The following is an 8,173-nucleotide window of genomic DNA, read 5'->3' as shown; positions in this document are numbered from 1 at the left end:
CCATGCCCTTTAAACTGCTAGTCTTAACCCGTAGTAGGTTTTGAAATCTATATATCAGTGGCTCCCAGTGAAACTATTTTCAGCGAAATGGGATGGAACAAATAGAAAACAAATAAGTATTGCGGGTGTTTTTGAAGCTTTTGTTTTGGGTATGAATGTGCTTTGTGATTCTTGGTGTATTTCTCAAAGTGTAGCAGTGAAAAAATAATTTGAAAGCCATTGTAACCTAGAGGAGTCCATTCGCATTCCAAAGGAGATTAATTCTGACCCTGTGGAACACAGCTCTGTTCTGTAAACTTAGAAAGGTCCTATTCTGTCACACTTCCCTATTCTGTAAAACCCACAGAGCTTGAATTGCTGGCCAACATCTGAAAAGATTTATAAGGATTTACCAAATTCCATAGGTAGAACGTTTGAGCTCCTCAGAGAAAAGCATTCATGGATATACTGATGAGCAACTCAGAGAAAGAGGCAAGTAATAGTGTGATTGATTGATTTGTATTGGTAATCATACAATTACGTTCTTTGCCACTCTGTGGATGACAGGCACTGCTCTAATGTTTTACTTCAAGGCCTCACCAACAGCTCACACAGCAATCACCTAATACGCTGTGTTGGTGTGGATGTGGGGAAACAGGCTTTACCATTCCTTCCTGGTATGTGTGTATATTGGCCCCACCTCCTTGGAAGGGTTTTTGGCAATATCTAATCAACCTTTCACACACTACAACGCACCAATTCCAGTTCTAAGAACGTATCTTATGGATACACTCGCATTTAATCACCAAGGATATGTACATAAGAATATTCACTGTAACACTGTTTATAGTAGATAAAATCTATATGTGCCCATCAGAATGGACAAAATAAAAACAAGTGACTGTGACAATAACAGAAGCTGGTGAGTATACATTCACTGCTAGTAGAAGAACAAATTGGTAGAGTCACGTTGGAAATCGGTTTGGCTGGCGCTGATTAAGCCAAACAAAAACTCACCGAACAACTCCGTAATCCCACTCCCAGGTGTTAACCCAGGAGAAATAAGAACTTAACCTCTACCCAAAGCCGGGATGAAATAGTAGCAGATTTATCCATAATTGCCCCACCTGGAAATGACCTAATGTTTTCCAACTGGTGAATGGATATAAATTAGCTGTGGTGTTTTATCTGTACCAGGGGCTAATAAAAAGGAGTTAGCCACTGATATAGGCAACAGCACAGATGACTCTCAAATGCATTGTGCTCGGTGAAAGAAACAAGACCCGAAAAGCCACATCATGTAGGATTCCACTTACGTAATATTTTGGAAAAGGCAAAGTTCCTTTGGAAAATGAATGGAAAGCTCATCAGTGGCTACCAGGGGCTAGGATAATGAGGGGGACTGTCCATAAGGATGCACTAAGAAGATTTTCGGAGTCATGGAACTGCTCTACATCTTGGTTCTGATTGCGTGATTGCACGCATTGATCAAAATTCATAGAGCTGTCCACTTGGAAGAATGAACTTTACTGCATGGATACCTCAATCAACTTGACTTTTCCAAAGTTCTCAGAAATACCAATATCATCCGTAGAGAAACCGGTTAAGTAAATTAAGGTACAGTCGTAAAAGAGACACAAACATTCAAAAGAAGAGTGAGTTCTAAACATATACATATGTAATCATCAGCAATATGCACAGATACAGATTTTATAAAAGATTTTTAATTATTTTTAGGAGAGTGAGTGAGGGAGAGAGAGAGCACAAGTGCGGAGGAGAGGGAGAGAAGCAGACTCCCCACAGAGCAGGGAGCCTGATACAAGACTTGATCCCAGGACCCAGGGATCGTGACCTGAGCAGAAAGCAGATGCTTAACCAACCAACTGAGCCACCCAGGTGTCCCATAGATAGAAATTTTTAAAAGCACAGTCCAGCAGACAGTGTGTGGTATGTCACTGATGGTTTAGAGAAAGGAAAAATACTAAGTATCTGTTGGCCTACACACGGGATGCCAGATTCAATATTTTAAGCTTGGGTGTTGGGAGAGATTGAGCAACTTCCGAGCCCTTGGCAAAGTCAGGACTGGACCCCAAGTCCAGTGACCCCTATTTTCGGTTATCCTGAAGTGAGAAACACCTCTCCCTCTCCCTCCTCCACCCTTCTTTCCCACCCTCTCTTGTTGCTCGGCCTTGGCACATGTCCATCCCTCAGCCTAGAAATTTCTCCCTCTTCCTCCCCAGTTGATATCTGCTCCTTCATTAGGTCTCAAGTGTATACCTTGCCTCTTCCTAAAACTTCTCTGGCCGCATTAGGCTCCTTTTCTCAGATCTATTTGGGAAGGTGAGAGGGGCTGAGAGAAGGGAGGGGTATGGAGACAAGAGAATGCTTCCAAGTAGATATGTGCCAAACCCATGCCCCCACCTCTGAAACCCAGGGTCATGCCCCCTCCCTGGGGGGCAGACCACTTCCAGTGCCTGAGCCACGTTAGGGTCTAAAACTCCAGCCTCCTCATCCCAGCTGGGGACAGTTCTTTGGGATCTCCTCAACTCCAGAGCTTCCTGAAGGGGTAGGTTGAGGCCATTTGGGGGGCCTGCATAGCAGTCTAACTTCTTTCCTCCTCCCCTTCCCCCAACCCCCTCCCTAGAAGTTGATCCCAATGGCCCTCTCTAACAAATGCCCACAGCCTCCCAAGGAACTTGTGACTTGACCCCAGAGACCGGTAAGGAGTCTGGTGGCCTCTAGTCCCCAACCTACTCCACTTCCCCAGGTTCTCAAGGGTGACTCATCACTCAGCCATTCTGAAGCAAAGGGCGTTCCCTGCACTGTGCCTGGAGGGCGGCAGGAACGTTGAGTGTAAGTCACCCTCAGATGGCTCCAGAACTCCCCCACCCTGCCCCACCGCCATGGCCATGCTGCCCACGTGCACTGGGCTGCAATTCTGTTTCAGAACCTGGTGCCCACACTGATCGCTTGCAGGACAGAGACCTTGCCTATCGTGATCATCTCTGGTACACATCTTTGTAGGACGACCGAATGAATGAAGGGGCTGCAAGGCAGCTCATCTCCCAGATGAAACTGACATTCAGAGAAGTAACCGGCCAGAGCAAGTAGACAGTGTGGTAGAGCCGGGATCATACCCCAGCCTTGCTCTCCAGTGACTGAGAAAATGCAACCCATGGAGATGACAGGTTCCAGCTTCTGAACCGTGGCATAGAAACGGTTCTCACATTGGAACGTTGACATGTGGGAGGTTTTAATGTGGAATTGCGTGGAGGAGGTGGGAGTTGAGGAAGGCGCTGGATATTAATGTCAGCCCTTTGGAGGAAGTAAAACAGATCTGCCAGGTAAAAATGAGAATGCCACTTACTAAAGGTCTTTTTCAGAGGGATGACCAACCACATTTATTCAATGCCTTGTTTACAAAAAGGATTAGGTTATTAAGGAATTCTTGAGGCAACTCTGCTGAAATGTATTTTATCGGAGGAACCTAACTGGACCGTTTAAACAAGTCAAGTGTCTGACCAAGATTTAGTCACCTCCCTCCTGATAGGCATGCCTTTTCTTAGGACCTGCAGCAAGAGATTGTAGAGATTACGCAGGAAAAAAAAAATCCGTAGATGGAATTTTACAAATTGGAGACAACTACGTTATAGAAACAGTATCTCCTCGTCGGACAAGTCAAGGCAACTTTGGAAAATATGACAGGCTTCCACATTGGCCATGCACAGCCCCTAAGACTATGTCAACCAAAATCAAACTGCTGATTCAGAGGGATGGGTTGGAATCCCAGGGGAATTCAAATTCTTTTTTGCATTTATTAAGGGGGAAATAGCTTTTGTCTTTATTTGCAATATCATTGCGCTGAGTACACTCCTAAAAACAGGAGTGTACTCCTGTTGTTTTTGAAGAAGTAGTCATCCCTATCCTCGGTACTGTGTGAAACATTCTGCACGCACCATTTAATTTATTCCCAGGAGGTAGGTGCTATTGTTATCCTGGTTTAAGGGTGAGAAGAGGAACGGAAGGCTCAGGGGGACAAAGTGACCTGCCCAAGGTCAGACAGCTGGGAGGAGACTTGGCCACCTTAACCGTCTGAGGCCAGCTCCAAAGTTTTCCATTTAATTTGTCCTCCGAGTGGACAGATGATTTGATATTCCCCCTGAACTAGACAAGTCTGTGACGTGTGGTTCCTTCAGTGAACTCATAGATCCGTACAATAAGGACTTCCTCATGCTGGAAAAGAATGTAGGATAATACTGATGCCCTCCCCCAAAATCTCCTCCAATTTTCCAAATTTTTGTCGCCGGTAAGACTTCTCTTTCTGCTCCAACCTCCAATGGTTATGAGAACAGACACACTAAAACCGAAGCAGAGATGGGTGAAGATAGCAATTAGTCAAATATTTCATTATGCCCTGAGATAGGAGTTCTAATAAATACAGGGACAGCAGGGACTGTGCCCTACACTGAGGAGGTGGCTGGGGGAACTTACATTTCAACATCTTTTCTTCTGTAACAAAACTATCCTAAAACAAAACAAAAAAATTATCCTCAAACCTCGTGGCTTAAAACAGCAACGATTATTTTTGTCCACAAAGCTGCAATTTGGGCAGAATCGGGCCTGGACAGCGAGTCTGTGGCCCACATGGCATCAGACAGGGCAGCTTGGCTGGGACTGGCTGATCTACTTTCTTAAAGATATAATTGTCAAACCATCAGATTCACCATTTTAAACGGTACAACTCGGTGGTTTTGAGTAGATCCACAAAGTTGTGCCATGATCCTCACGATCTAATTCCAGGACATTTTTATTCTCTTAAAAAGAAATCCTGTACCCATTAAAAGTCACTCCCCTGCTTCCCTCTCTCCAGCCCCTGGCAACCACTACTCTAGTTTCTGTCCCTATAGATATTAACATTCTGGGTATTTCATATAAAGAGAAACATACTATGTGTCCTCTTATGTCTGGCTTCTGTCTCTTGACGACAAGATTCTGGAGGATCCACTTTTTTTTTTTAAGATTTTATTTACTTATTTGATACAGAGAGAGAGAAAGAGAGAGAGGGAACACAAGCAGGGGGAGTGGGAGAGAGAGAAGCAGCCTTCCCACTGAGCAGGGAGCCCAACGCGTGGCTTGATCCCAGGACCCTAGAATCATGACACAACCGAAGGCAGATGCTTAACAACTGAGCCACCCAGGCACCCCATGGAGGAGCCACTTTTAAGATGGCTCCTCACATGGCTGGTTGGCAAGTCAGTGTGCTTATCAGGGGGCTGCCACCCAGGGATATGGACCAGGAATCCTAGCTCGTCTCCACGGGGGCTCTGCCATGGCTACCTGGGCTTCCATATGGCATGGTGGCTGGGTTCCAAGAGTGAGCCTCCCAAGAGAGATAGCAGAAGCTTTTCACCTTTTATGAAAGTCAAGCAATGCCACTCCTCCCCGAGTCACATAGTGGCACCGTGATGGGAATTTCAGGCTCAGCTGGATTCAAGGGGACACTGACCCACATCTCAATGGGCAGAGTGTCAAAGTCAGCTTGTAACAGTAGGATGTGTTATGGGAGCTACGTTTCTACATACAGAACAGCCACGGCTCCCCCAGGGAAGTGATGTCTGAACTGAGAGCCAGAGGATAAATAGGCGTCCGCCAGGCACAGTGGAAAAAGAGCATTCCAGGAACATGGGACAGCGTGTGGGAGGTCCCTGAGGTCAAACAATGAGCACGTTTGAGAAAGGGAAAGCAGGCTCAAGTGACAGGGTCAGGGTGACCGAGAGGCACAAAGTGAATTTGAAAGCGCCAATTGCATAGAGCTTTCTCGGTCGTGTGCTTTACACATCTGTTGTTTCTAGGAGTACCTGGGCGGCCCAGTCGGTTAAGCAACCAACTCTTGATTTCGGTTCAGGTCATGATCTCAGGGTTGTGAGAAGGGGCTCCGTGCTGGGCAGGGAGCCTGCCTAAGATTCTCTCTCTCCCTCTGCCCCTCTCTCTTTAAAACAAAACAAAACCCCCCAAATCCCCTAAACACCTGTTGTCTCCCCTTACCGTCCATCTTCCAAGGACAGCACCCTAAAGTTCCACAGGGGAACTGTTAACGCCCTGCTCCCCATACTTTCAGTGGGGCTGTAGGAGTGGGCATAAGACCCAGTTCTAGTCACTTAGGACCCTCTACGCACCCCCACCTCAGCGACTGGCTCAGGAATGGACATGTGACCCCAGCGGGGCCAATGAGATTCAAACCCAAGACATCAGCTGGAGCTATTGGACAAGGAATGAAGTCTTTCTTTGGGGGTTACTAGGAAGAATATAGCTCCAGAAAGTGCTGGATGTCATCTCTGACTGTGCGTGAGGAGAACCCGGCTGACAGGGTCACCGACAAAGAGAAAAGCAGAACGAAAAAATAGAGACTCTTGAGCTCCTGGACCATGATTAAAGCCAAATTTACCAGTGGACACTTTATTTTGTTTTTAGGATTTTATTTATTTACTTATGGGGTGGGGGGCCATACGAGCAGGGGAAGGGGCAGAGGGACAAGCAGATTCCCTGCTGAGTGAGAAGTCCAAGCAGGGAAGCAGGGCTCCATCCCAGGACCCTGAGATCACGACCTGAGCAGAAGTCAGACATTTAACCAACTGAGCCACCCAGGTGCCCCTGATTTTATTTTCATAATCTCTACACCCAAGGTGGGGCTCAAACTCACAACTCTGAGATCAGGAGTCTCATGCTCATCCAACTGAACCAGCCAGGCCCTCTACCACTGGATAATTTAGATACACGAATCAAAAGATTTTGGTTCAGGGTGATGGATTAGACTTTTTTATGCAAATCAATTCTCTCCATTGGTAAGAAAAATTGATGTTAAACACAGCTAGACATACAGATTCTTAGCAGGTTTAAAACCTGACTTGTGCCTGGGTCCCTGCCCCTCTTTCTTTATAATTTCATGGATTTCTCTAGGCGGCTGCTGCTGCTGATTGTGGCCATAATAAGCACTGGGCAACTTTTTGAAAAAAACATCTCCTTCCTTGAGAAGACTCAACCACATCCCAAGAAGAGCCCAGAAAACTGCCATCTCCAACTACCTACTCGGTGGGAAGCATTTATCCAGGGCACAGTGCAAAACTGCATGCCAGCGATGCCCTCATACCCTCCCCCATAGAAGGACACCCATTTTTTTAAAGGGTTGGTGAGGGGACCCACGCGGTTTCAAGGATCCCATTCAAGTACCAGAATGGTCCGAGGAGAAAACAGCTAGATCTTTCAGAGATCCAGAAATTGCTCGGAAACATTTAGCAAAACTCTCCTCAGATCCCATTTGAGCTGGGTCTCATTTCTATCCACTTATTAACGGACTGAGGTAAAATTCACGTAACATAAAATCACCATTTTTTTAAAGATTTGTATTTATTTATTTGACAGACAGAGATCACAAGTAGGCAGAGAGAGAGAGAGAGGAGGAAGCAGGCTCCCTGCTGAGCAGAGCCCGATGCGGGGCTCGATCTCAGGACCCTGAGATCATGACCTGAACTGAAGGCAGAGGCTTTAACCCACTGAGCCACCCAGGCGCCCCTAAAAATCACCATTTTAAGGGATACAAGTCAATGGCTTTTCACACCTTGACCACATTGTTGCAACCACCACCACTATCTACTTCAGAGCATTTATGTCACCCCAAGGGGACACCCCATCCCCATGAAGCAGTCACACCCACCTCCCTGCTTCCCCGCCCCCCCCGGCCTTGCCAACCACTAAACTACTTTAAGTCTCTTGGATTCACTCGTTCTGGATATTTCATATAAATGGATGCATCCAATATGTGGCCTTTTATGCGTGGGTTCTTTCACTTAGCTTGTTTTTAAGATTTGCCTACCATGTCGTGCATATCAGTAGTACCTCGATGCCTTTCTTGGCTGAGAACTATTCCATTGTTTGACTGGACGAGACATTATTTATCCAGTAAATGGTTGATGGACACTTAGGTCGTTTCTCCTTTCAGACCTTTATGAATAAAGAGTCTGGGAACGTTTGTGTACAAGTTAATATTTGAACACTTGTTTTCCGTTCCATATGCCTAGGCTTGGAAGGACTGGATCAGGGTTTTGTTTTTTGTTTTTTGTTTTGTTTTGTTTTGTTTTTTGTCTGTTTACCTTTTTGAGGACCTGCCAAACTCTTTTCCACAGAGAATGCACCATTT

Source organism: Martes martes (genome assembly GCF_963455335.1).
Source record: "Martes martes genome assembly, chromosome: 18".
Taxonomy (NCBI): domain Eukaryota; kingdom Metazoa; phylum Chordata; class Mammalia; order Carnivora; family Mustelidae; genus Martes; species Martes martes.
This window is presented reverse-complemented; position numbering follows the sequence as displayed.